The sequence below is a fragment of the Coloeus monedula genome (assembly GCF_965178545.1).
Source record: "Coloeus monedula genome assembly, chromosome: 17".
Taxonomy (NCBI): Eukaryota; Metazoa; Chordata; class Aves; order Passeriformes; family Corvidae; genus Coloeus; species Coloeus monedula.
This window is the reverse complement of record NC_138797.1, coordinates 15,564,341-15,576,822: the sequence shown is the minus strand read 5'-3', so window position 1 is coordinate 15,576,822 and position 12,482 is coordinate 15,564,341. Positions and strand designations below refer to the sequence as shown.

Sequence of the window (12,482 nt, the reverse complement as noted above, 5' to 3'; positions counted from 1 at the left end):
GACCCGTGGCTATCATTGCTGTCTCACACCAGCACATGGGAGCTCCAGCTGCCCACCACAGACAGGGGAGAGCCACTGCACATACAGACATGGGAAATGTGTGCTTGATATTGAGTTTTTATCTGGTCAAACAGATTTGTGAAAAGGGAGAGATGGGACACAAATAGCTTCCACCCATTCATCAGGCATTTCTGCTGGGTTAAGATTGAGCAATATGAGCAATTACATCACAGTTTTGCTGCAGATGGAAGCTTTTGCTCCCCTGTGTAGCTGCACATGTTCCACAGAACTTCTTGACCCAAGCCTGTTTAACTCAGATTATGAGATGGGCCCTTTACTTTGCACTAAATTTACATCTGTCATGTCATATTTTGAAAATGTCAAGTGATTCAGGAATATAATCCTGCTCTCATAGGTACTTTAGGCTCTTAGGAGCGACTTCAATTGATTTTTAATAAGAATTATATTCAGAGCTTGCGTTATTTAGAAAGGCAGGAATTCAGTGTGTAACTAGTTTTGGTACTTTTGCAAATTTTATCTATGCAGATTTAACTCTTGAATATATATTTAAATACTGCATACTTTCCTCCTAGCCATACTCAAGCCATTAAAAGAAAATCAGATAAACAGCTTTGATCCAAGTTATTGCTTTACTCATTAGGCCCTCCCATAGCTTCATGCCAGCCTCTGGAAATGGCATTCTGGGGTCCAGGCTTCCTAGGCAGCAATAAATTTAAATATCACAGGCAGTGCTCTCAGGCAGCTTGTCCTGTGCTGGAGGTCAGGTCTGATGGCCCCATTTCTAGGGGGTTCTTTGAAAACAGGACTCAGATTTCAAGTCCAGGATGAGCTGCTTTTCAAGCCTGCACCCCAAATGTTCCTGTATTTCCAATCACTTTCCATCTCAGCATGCAGCTCCAAGTTCTGTTCTCAGTGACAGTGTGCACATCCAGAGGAAATTAATCAGCCATTTATTCCAGATTCCCAGCAGAATCCGGCAGCAGAAGTTGGCCTGACCTAGTTAATGGCCTGGAAATTATTTTCCAAGACATGATGTCGTGGCCACTTTGTGCCTCCCAGCAGCAGCAGCAGCTGCCAGCGAGCCCTGGGGAGCTCAGCATGGATCACCCCATGGACTGTGCCCCTGCCCGCGTGGAAATGTGTTACTGGGAATCACAGCTGGCTGTCAATCCCACTGGGGTGTTTTGGCAATGCTGGACTAAGAAAAGCCGCAGTGATTGCCCATAACCAAGCCCTGGTTTCCATCCTCTGGCAGCCCGTGGCACAGCCCTTGGTTCCCGTGCCAGCTCTCCGGGGTGCTGGGGGCTCCTCCACGGACTCTGCCTTTCCTCCTGGGGGAGGCACAGGACGATTCACCCATTACCAGCTGATTTACGAGCACAGGCCTTGCTGTGCTCCTCTGGTTTCAATTTCCAGCTTGCTGACAGACTTGCAAGGCTGGGTCGGGGGTTCAGGAGTGTGCCAGGCTGCACAGGCTGGCCCGGCTCGCAGCTTTTCCAGCGCTGGCAGAGCGGGTGCGCAGCCACCCCGCTGGAAGGGCACCGCAGCCCAGCCTCCTGCCCAGGAGGAGCAGGCAGGGACAGCAGCTTGCAGGCGAGGAGCAGGCTCCTCCATTTGGGACAAGAGAAAATTCGCCTGGCAGCAAGGCACTGAATCACACCAGTTCTGGCCTTGAGAGATTCCTGCTTATTAATTATGAACCCCAAGGATCCTTCCTCTGTAATACAGACCTCATTCTCCTTGTTTTCCCCAGCCTACGCCTGAATGTGTGTTACAAACAGACTTATCAGGTGTGATCATGTCTCCAGCCAGCCTTGTCATGCAGGAGCCCATCTCCAGGTTAATTATGACATAAGAAAGGTCCTTTATCTCAGCCTTAGGGTTGTGGAAAGTCCCAAGGCTAAGTTTCAATAGCAGCCACCATGATGGACAGACAAATGCTTTGATTATTACACTGAGAAGGGTCTATTAACCAAATCAGATGACAAAATTCCAGCAAGAGGGAAATCTGATGTCCAACAGCATATGGGATGTAATTTGTTATCTTCAAAAACTGAGTTCTGTGAATCACAATATCCTGGTGCTTCTGAAGTGGGACAAACTGTGCCACTTACCTGTCTGACCAGGAAAATTGTCCCTTACTAAGAACTGATCTATCCAGCCCGCTTCCTATGGCGACCATGGCTTATTCCCATAAATGTTACCAAGATAACCTTGTGCCACAGAAATAATGAAGTTGCTAAGTTAGGATCAGTATCCCAACGAACACTGGAAAAAGAGGAAAAGTATATAGAATTTCATAGAAGAGAGAAATAGAAGCGAAAAAAGGTTTATGCTTTAAAGCCAAATATTTACTCGTGGAAAAAAACAAGACCTTTGAATCTACGTGGGTATATCTGTACTTTTCCCTTCACTTCTTACCAGTTCCTAATACACATGCTCTGACATTCATGGCCCACATTTTTTATGCTGTTATTCTCTGCTTTTATTTGGTTTGGGCTTGTTTTTAATGAGGTGAACTTTGCACAGCCCAGCTCTAGCTCCTATAAAATCTCTGTCTTAAATGGCCAGATTTAGTGATTTTTCTGTGGAGAGAAAAAGCCCTCCATCCTAACCACACACCTGTACTTGGAACCAGATGTCTCACCCCCTTTAAACTGAACTAATGAGGACAAGAATATGGTCAGGAAAACTCCTGTCTAGATCTTGCCTCTGGAATTATGGAAAGAGTGCTGCAAAGCTTCCACAGAAAGGAAAGGGAGGAGGATGGTAATTCCTCCAGCAGGAAAATTTGCTGTGCTGCACTTGTTTGAAGGCACTTGAACCCCACAGCCCTGCTCATCCCAACGTCACTGCTACCCCTTAACTCACACAGGGATCCCACAGAGAGCAGGATCCCTCAGCTGATGGGAGCTGCTCTAACTCTGTTCAACCCATTTACAGAAAGCCAGGGGCTGGCTCTGTGTCACCTTTGAATTTGGCAAGGGACTCTAAATTACTTCTCTCAAGACTTCTGTAAAACAAAAAGCAGACCAATTACTGAGGACCAGACGCTGTGAAAACCATAACTTCTGATAGAAATCTGACCAAACAAGAACGTTTTTTAAACCAGCTTTGCCCATCAGTGTGGTTTTAAAATATAAAGTGTCCTCTGCTGCTAGTTCAGAAAGAGATAAGATTTTTAGGACCATCACTTCTCTGCCCAGTCTTGCTTCCATCAGAGTCACTGGGAGCATTACCATCATTTCAGAGATGATGAACAAGACCTTCAAGGTCATGATTTGGCACTCAAACTGGAAAAATACATAAGCATGGCCTTTTTTTTCTTTTTTAGAAAAGATGCCTCAGATTCTCCCTCTGGTGCCTAGCTTAAGCTTCTCTAAAATAATGATTCTTGATTTGTCTTTATGTGCTCTTCATCAGTCCTTTCCCTGCAGCAGGTCCCCCACACTGTGCCACAGCAGCCAAAAGGAATCTTCTACTGAATAAAGTCTTGTGAGACACAGTCATTACATGCAGGGGAAACTGGGTTTAGTGGGGCCCTGGTTCCCCCAGGGACTCCCATAATATAAATTATTAATAATAAAAATAAACATTGGCTGGCTTGAACTTCTCTTCATTCCCTTGGAGCTTATTTTTGTGATGGAATTAGCTAAATAAAGCCCACTTGAAAGAATGTTTAATTGCAAACTATCCAAAGAAAACAAAATGGAACTAATTGGTTCTTAGATATTAAACATTCAAAAGGAGATAGCTTGGAAACAGCTGAAAGACTAATGTGCAATAGGATACAAATGGTGCAGTGAGCAGTTGAGGAAAATGCAGTCTAAACTGGACTACATTTACTTTTAAACCAGATATTCAAGTTTTGTCAGTCTGGCCCTGCCTAGAAGACAGCTTTGGATTGTTTCAAGCCTAAACAGAATTACAGCAGTACTCTCTGTATTATAAAATTATAAAATCTGAGGAGGCAAACTTGTGTACTGACTTCTGGGCATCATTTGCCCCGGAAACACTACAAAACCTACAGTGATTGCTACTTCCTGGAGTGCCCCTTAAATCTCTTCTGGCCTAAAGAAGACATCCTAGCAAGGACTGTTTCAAGTGGTTTCTCTAAAGCAGTTGTTTTCCTGCAAGTCTGGTAGGGAGGGCTCACAAAACCAGTTCTGACAGCACATCTCCAAAGGAGAGTGGTTGTGCCATCCATCAGAATAACTGACTGAGATCTGCCTTGGCCTCTACCAACTCCCTTTCTGCAGCCCTTTGTTTTTGTTATTGCTATTTAATTCAAGTCTTTCACAGTCAGCAAATAGAAAGAATCTGTTTGGTCATGTGAAAACTCCCTTTTCGTATTCATTAAAAGTTAAATAGTTGCCACACATTTCAGAAGGGTTTCTAGCAAGACTAGAAAGTGATGGCTCCAATGTGACTTTGTAAACAAGAAAAAACTCTACATTAGAAGGGAGCAAGAAGTAGGTAAGTTATAGCCAAAATCATACAGTCAAGAAAATTTTTTAAATTAATGAGTGGTAGAAGACTTTTTCTCTGGAGGACCACTGTGTGCAATGAAGTCAGACTAGTGCTCAGCCATTGAAGGTGCACTGTCTCATCAGCAACATGTTTACTTTCCCACTTATCAATGACTGACAGTAACGAGGCCTCTGCCAGAGATAACAAATTCCTGGAAATGTCAGGCACCCAGGAACACCCAGCCCAAGCACACAAGAGCTACTCACTGGAAAAAAAAGGCAGACACAACTGGAAGTGCTAAGCAGAAGTTGTTCAGCAGGAGCAGTCGAGATCAAACCACTTCAACATTTAGGCCAAAAGCTAATGGAATTTAAGGTCCCTTGAAATGTTATGAATACCATCAATAAACATGGCAAGAGTCACTCATGAAAATGCATTTCAGCTTTGTGCACAAAAAAAGTCAATCAGCTCTCTGTCTCAGACTTCTTCAAAGTCTGTGAACCCAACTGTTTGTTCCCTGAGGACCCAAAGCTTTTACTGCAGCTAACACATCTGCTTAGTGTTTCCTATTTTTCAGCATCACAAGGAATTTTTCTTAGACTTTGGACTGGTTTACTCAGCATCTATGGACCAGAGATCTTCTGAACTCCCACTGGTGATCCTCTGCAGAGCTGCCATGGAGAATGCACAGACCGGAGACCTTCCTGGCAGAAAGTCACCCTTGGGTGATCTTCAAAATTCAGAAATGGCCATTCAGATACAAAACATATTGACAAGTGATTCCAGCAGTACACTAATACAGATCCAGGATGAAAGCCAGACTCTGACACAATTACAGCAGCAAGGGCAGGCAGTGCTTCGATGTTCTAACAGAAAAGTGGAGTTTTGCTCCATATAACTTGGCTTACTCATGAGAGATATTTTACAAGAAGATGCAGTTTTACTGCACTGTAAACATAATTTGACAATTACAGGTCAAAGGATCCTCACTTATTGCTTTAAATGAAACTAAACATAGTCAAATTCATACATACACACATGGGGAAAAGATTCATCATGTGTTACTACAGCTCTGGAGAAAACAGCACAGAAATTATGTCTGAACTGGAGACCTTACCAGAAGATGCAGTGTATGTTCTCATCCAAAGCCTTCTCCTGCAGAGCATGTTCTCCTTACAGTTGTGGTTTTGTTCTTGAAGAACCCAAGCTCAAGCAATTTTGAGATACTTTGCATTGCTACTTAAATGTTTTGCACTTCTGCTGCTTGTTTGCAGGCAGCTGGGATGCCCACACTGATTTTCTAAGGTTATTTAAATTCTTCTTTATTTGTTAACAAATTATGTTGTTGCACAACACATTGGCATGTGAACCCTTCAGAAAAAGGGAGAGGCACAAGTCGGCCTCAGTGGAATTAGGGACGAGCTGCAGTGCCCTCAGCAGAGTTACACAAAGGACAGCTCTATTGTCTCTGGCTCTTGTGCCTAACTGAAGGAGTATTTCTGTATGCCAGGGCTCTTCAGAGGGGGCATCACCTTCCAGATCAGCGTCTGGGGCTCCATTTCAGACAATGCACAGTGACAGATTTCCACACAGTCCGGGCATTGGGGCTGTGCTGACAGCACAAAGACATGTGCAGTTACAGGGATCCATGCAACCAGCTTACACCACACTGTGTTACTGATGGACTCAGGGCGAGCCATTTTCACACGTGATCCATCCAATGCAACTGCTCTTCTTTTGCCTTCCATTGTAAAAACCCAGGTCACTAATTTCCTACAAACCAGTTATCTTCCAAACTTTAGAAAAGCCAATGAACTTTCTGTATAGATCAGTTCTCAGCCATGTCCATGCACTGGATTGCAGTGACTGCTCAAACAGCTGCATTTGGAATATCCACAGGTGCCAGTTCTTTTAGAAAGCCCCAGCCTACTATTTTAACTTTACAGATCTCATCAAACAAAATCCTTCCTTATAATCTGGAGGAATTTTCTAAACTCTTTTTGTAAAATTTCAATTACATAATGGAAACATTTCAGAAATTCAGTGCACAGGGAAACTGAAGGTTATTGAGGTGGTGTTTCTTCTGCACTAGTAGAAGTACAAACCCATTCATGCCAACATCAAAGCAGCAAACATTCAGATTTTAAAGCCCACTGAGGCCTTGGAATTGCCTCCCTGTTTATCTGTTCAGGCCCAGTATTGGGAAATGATATTTCCCTCTTCAAGTCTGTAGCAATTTCAATAACAAAACAGAGGTTATGTAAGTGCAGAGAATTATGGAAAAATATAAGTGGAAAGTACATAGTTTTAAAATTCATTTGATTCACTCAAATACAGCTGAACTGACATTATTCACACTTTCCAGTCTCAGTCAATACTGGATTGAAACCAAGCACAAGACATTTCAGGCCCAAAGGAGGTTTTTAAGAAAATTACAAGTACCTATATTTCTAGTTTACAATGTCTGTCTGGGAAAGCTCTACTGCCTAAGGAAACACCAAGCTACCTTCTCATGGGATCAAACAGGGGAGATGTGAACTAATTAAGGGCACCTTTGGATCAGCTTGTAAACATAAGGGCTGATTCCACCCCAGAGAGCTCCCAAACCAGAAACCTGGATGCAAATACCTGTGGTCTCCCAGCGAGGCAGGGATGCAGATTCAGAGCCACATTTCACACTGGAAGTTCATTTCTAACCTGAGGAGACACAAGCTCTAGGCTCAGCTCTGCATTCCTTCCACACCCAGGGCTGGAGTTGTGCCTGAAGAAGGAATGCAAGAGAGAAATGAGTTTCTTATCGGCCTGGCAGATCTTGTTGGGTGATGTAGATGCCTGTGAGGCTGCCAGAACTGCGATGTGGGACATGGCATGCAGCCTAGCTCCAGAGCTCAGAGATTTCAAACCAGAATTCCAGCAGGACACTTGAAATAAGGGAAAACTGTTTTCAAAAGCATAAGCAACTGCTCCTAACTCGGGGATACCTGAATATATTTCTGTTATAAACAGTTCTTGTAAAAGGAAAAGATCCCAGGTTTGTACAAAAATGAGTTAAAAAGGGAATAAATTGTGTATTTCCAAACTCAGGGGCATTTGAAACTCTGGCTATAAGAAAAAAGATTTAATAATCGTAAATCTCACAGAGGGAAATACTGAACACACAAATAAGGACAGGAGGTTCCTCAGATAACTCTGTGTCCATTCCCTCCCAAACCATGGCAGCAGCGTGCATGCAAGTGCAGATGGCAAGATCTTTCCATCACTCCAAAGACCCCCAAAGGTCACCTTAGCTTTTGCTAAGATAAACCAGCTATGGCTCTTTCAGTTCCACAGGCAGCAGTGTTTCAAAATGTGCAGGGACAAAGACCTCCCAAATGCATGAAGGACAAAGAACTGTGGAAACAAAGCTCTTTATGTGTGGATTGTGGCCTTTTTAAAATTTTGCCAGAGCTGGGACCTTCCTGGATGTTTCTCTCATTACTCTCCCCAAACAGAATGCAAAACTGTAGGATAAAGATGCTGTGCTGTGGTCAAAAATGCAAGAAGGACATATTTAGGTAATTCACAATGCATTTTGTTCAGACAAATATTTTCATAATAGTTGACAAAAAAGTATGTTGAATAAAGTATCCACTGTTTTGAGAAAAAGAAATGCTAGCTAAAATCAAGGGCTTTGGCTACTTTAAGGCTTCCTAGGCAAGATTAAATCAAAATGTTTCCTGTAAACATTCCCTCTTTTCATCAGCATGTCAACTGTAGTAAGGAGAATGTGATCCTAATTCTCAGCATCAAAATCTGGGATAACTTTATAAAGTCAAATGTTTTCTTACTTTTACAGAAACAACTGTGACTGGAAATATTTTGCAAAGCATATTGCAAGTGGAGGTAAGTAAATCAGCTAGCACACTGCACATTTTCAAAGGAAAAAGGTTTCTAAAAATGAATCAGGATTTAATAAAAACTGTCTCTGAGGTACGTAAGTCATGCCCATAATAGAATATTTTTCAATTTTCAACCCTGAACAGAGAATTTTAAACCACTAGCAGATGTATGAAACAAAAGCAAAGTTGTCCCCTTATTCTCTGCTGTGCACACACATAGATAGAAACAGGGAAACCAAGGAGAAGCTCTCAAACATTTTCCACAAGAAAGCCAATTTGCTCACAATTCCTTCTCCCTTTAAATTGTTTCTGTGGCAACACATCTGGTGCTGTAATTCCGGGCCAGAACATTAACTATCCTGAAAGAAGAAAGTTATGTTGTTGTTCTGTCTGCAAGAATGTGAAGCAGACAGAGATCTGTGAACACACGTAATCAGGTCACCCTTTCTGCCTTCCCAGGCACATAGAACATCAGCTATGCATATTTATGCATAGCTTAAAATGGCAAGTTTTAAAACATTTCAGCAATGGCTAGAGAAAACTCTCATGGTAAACACAGTCTAGAAGCCAGGGGTTTTTGAAAATAAAATGATGAGTGCTTTGCTACTGCTGTTCCTACTGCGTGAAATAAATAAATTATTCAGCTAAGAGGAACAAGGTTCATTCCCTAATCATAAACATAACTCTCCCTATGTAATGGAGCAAGATTGATGCTGATTTCTTACCTCCCAGCACTGCACAGGCATTGCTGGCTTCTCACCATTTTACACGTGAGATATGTCAGGAGGCCAAAGCGCCTCACGTGTCTGTAAAACTCAGCTGCCCCAGCATGAGTTACCTCTCCCAGAATCCAAGAATGCTTAAAGTTGGAAAAGCCCTCCCAGTCCAGGGAGTCCCAGCTGTGCCCAATGCCCACCTTGTCCCCAGCCCAGAGCCCTGAGTGCCACCTCCAGCCCTTCCTTGGGCACCTCCAGGGATGGGCACTCCAAACCTCCTTGGACAGCCCCTGCCAAGGCCTGAGCACCCTTTCCATGGGGAAGTTCTTCCCAAAACATTCATCCCTGGGCTCTTCAAGCTCTTGAGTACCAACAGATTCTATGTTATGGAAATAATGGAAGTAGATTTTTGCTACTTCATCAAGCAGATCAGGGATGGATTCATGGAAAGAACGTATCTGATGAGCAATAAAATATCACTGACAGAGTTATTGTCCCAATAATAATTGCATATGTTCTCCATAAAGTAGTTTTTATAATTTAATTTGAAACAGCTAAATTCACATCTAGAGCAGTTACATATGAATATGTTTGCTAACTACACTTAGGGCATTTCTGTATTAATGGCAAGATCATCTTAGTGTTCTGATCTTCTAAATTACTGATGATTAAATTCCTTGTCTGTCTGAAAACCAAGTTTTTGCCCAAAAAAGTTGAATTGGAAAAAAAAGATAGTTTTCAGGCATTCTATCTTTGAAGACATACTGGTTTAAAGCAGTCTGTCCTCAGGGAGAATAAACTGGCAGCAGAAATGGAAAAGTTGAAAAAAAGAGGATAAAACCTGGTATTTCATAAATATGTATGTCCCTTTTGTGCTTCCGGAGGCAGCATCTGAGGATGGGAATTAAAGCCAGGGCCCTGAGCACCTGTAGCCATGAAAGGCTGGCTGATGTCCTTTGCATGACTTGATGTCCATAATTTTGGATTGTCACCAGCCAATCACCTTCCAAAATCCAGTTCTGGCCAACACAGTCTGGATAACTCAACTCTGTCTGCTCCCTCTTTCTCAGCCTTTTGGCTAAGATCAAGTGTGCACATTGAAATAATATTAAACCTACTATTTTACACAAATTATCTCCTTCACTTCCAGTCTTTCTATTTATTTCATCCAAATGGAACATATTAATAACCCTTCTGAAAAAGTTCCCCCTCCCTTGCTTTATCCTGGATAACTTTCTACACCCAGGACCTCGGTTTTGTCCTGGTGCTTTGTAACCCCACATTGTCACTCCGCAGACCCCTGAGAAAGAGACACATGAGGATGACAACTTTCCCCTCCCCACAGATGGAGTCTGGTTTCCCTTTCTAGCCAGAGTGGCTCTATTCCACTTCTCAGACTCTTTATGAGGATATGCCAAAGGAGTATTTGTGAAGGAATTAGCTGTGGAAGGGAATAAAGTGACATTGGTGGATGTGCTGTTACAGGATCCCAACTCCCTGCCTATATTGCTCCTAAGGAACCCAGGGCTAGGGAGAACATTGTAGAGCAACTGTACAGCTGCTCTTTGTCTTGACAGAAGGAAACCATCCCATCCTTACAGTGTCCCTTAGGGAATCCATTACATAACTCCCTCTTTGGCCTCTGTCTCCACGCTCTTGGCTCCGTGCTGTGAACAGAACGCCACTGCTCCCCTGCAGCTCCTGACTGACTCCAGAATGGAGCACGGGGTCAGCATGCAGGACCTGCCATCTCCGGGAAGAGCTTTCATTCCTCCAGAGGGTATCCAGACTCTAACTGGAGGAGAACGTTGCCAAGTTAATTGTTCACTACCAGCTCACACGTGTTCTATCTCACACGTTTCTCTCCAGACCTGGGGCATAAAGAGGCTGGGCCTGCCACTTCACAACAGCTCCAGCCCATTTTGGCAGGTTTTGTGCAGCTTTTCCTGCACTGCTACGCGTGGTGCTTTTGTCATTCACTGCGCAGAATTCAGAGCAGCAGCAGGGAAGGGATGAACTGCACGACACAGGAACACAACAGAGGAGTTTCTCACTGCCCACTCCTTTAGCCACTGCATGTCTCTCACATGTGCCTCTCCATTCAACACGCAATATTCCCTCAGACACATTTTGCTCTGTTTACTACCCTTGCAAATGATCTTCCTCTGCTTTTCTTGTTTTTAATTAAGGGCTTTCAAAAAAAAGATATGTAAAGCACCTCATCAATAGGTGTAGCTCCCATTTTGCAGCTGTGAAAACACAGGTATGGATGGATTAAGTCTTGATCCCCACAAAGGAAATGACTGAATCAGGAGTTTGAGTACTGGTGCTGGTTCTATACTCGAGAAATGGCTCCAGAAATATGTAACCTTATTTTTCCAATTCCTTCGAGTTTCTTTGGTTGATGAACAACTCTACTTCCATATGGCCCAACTTATTTAAAGCACTTTTTAAAAGGGGAAATTAAACTCTCAATCAAAATGTAACTGGGCTGTGACCCAAAACCTCAACTTGTATTTATACGAATAAGCAATAAAAAAAAAAAAGCAAATAAAATGTAATCTTTGCACAGACAAAAAGAGTTAACTAAAATATAACCAGCCCATACAGCGACACCTCCAAAAGGCAAACCCTAGGGGATGGCATAGACCTCGTCTTGCTCCTCTTACTGTCCCACCTGCTGCAGCCAGGTGCTCCCCTGCCGGGGGGTTCCGGGGTGTTCCCTGCCGGGAATGCCCTTACCCCGGCCCAAAAGCTACCGAGCCTCTCTGCGCGGCTGCAGCCTCTGCAGGAATGCTGGCATCCTCTGAAGCTTGCCCACTTACAGATGCCCGCCTGCCCCAGGGGTGACCGAGTCCCGCCGTCGGTGTCCGTATGGATCCCCGACAGGTGACGGTGCCCTGTCGGTGCCGCAGCCCTCACCTGCCGGTGCGGTGCCGGTGCCGGTGCCGGTGCGGTGCCCCGCGCCCCCCGAGCCCCGCTGGGCGCTGCTCCGTGCCCAGGTGTGCCCTACCTGCGCTCCCCGGCGCGGCTCGGCTCCGCTGCCGTGGCGGCGGTGGCGGCGGGTCCGGGCGGCCGGGAGGGCCCCGATAGCCGCCGCTTATCGCCGCTGCCTGCCGCCCAGCTGGGCTCCGCTTCCAGGAAGCCGCGGCTCCGGAGCGCTTGTTTGCCGCTGGATGCCGAGGGCTCCGTCCCGCTCGCTGCTTCCCTTCCTCTCGCCCTCCCTCCTTCCCTCCCTCCCCCTCTCCGGCGCTCCCTCCCCCGACCCCCCTGGTCCTGGCAGGGGGGCTGGGAACGCTCCGCGCGGCTCCAGCACATGCCGAGCCGGCGGTCACGGCCCGGACCCTCTGCTATTAATCAGGAGCATCCCAGGCGCCCTCTCGCTCACTCCAGCTGC

General features: G+C 44.7%; 1 protein-coding gene across 4 annotated transcripts in view; it reads right to left on the bottom strand.

Moving 5' to 3' along the window:
• The window catches only part of RIPOR3 (RIPOR family member 3), a 41,795-nt gene extending 29,644 nt beyond the window's left edge, over positions 1-12,151 (bottom strand). For 2 of the 4 annotated variants that reach the window (XM_082292703.1, XM_082292705.1), the window contains exons 1-2: positions 11,911-12,043; positions 7,120-7,252 (exon numbers count right to left, since the gene is read on the bottom strand). The gene's annotated coding sequence lies outside the window, so the exon portion shown is untranslated. Of the gene's footprint in view, positions 1-7,119; positions 7,253-11,910; positions 12,044-12,098 lie in introns of those variants that run through there. The other 2 variants (XM_082292702.1, XM_082292704.1) reach the window with 2 other exon arrangements.
• Between the last annotated feature and the right edge of the window lie 331 nt (positions 12,152-12,482).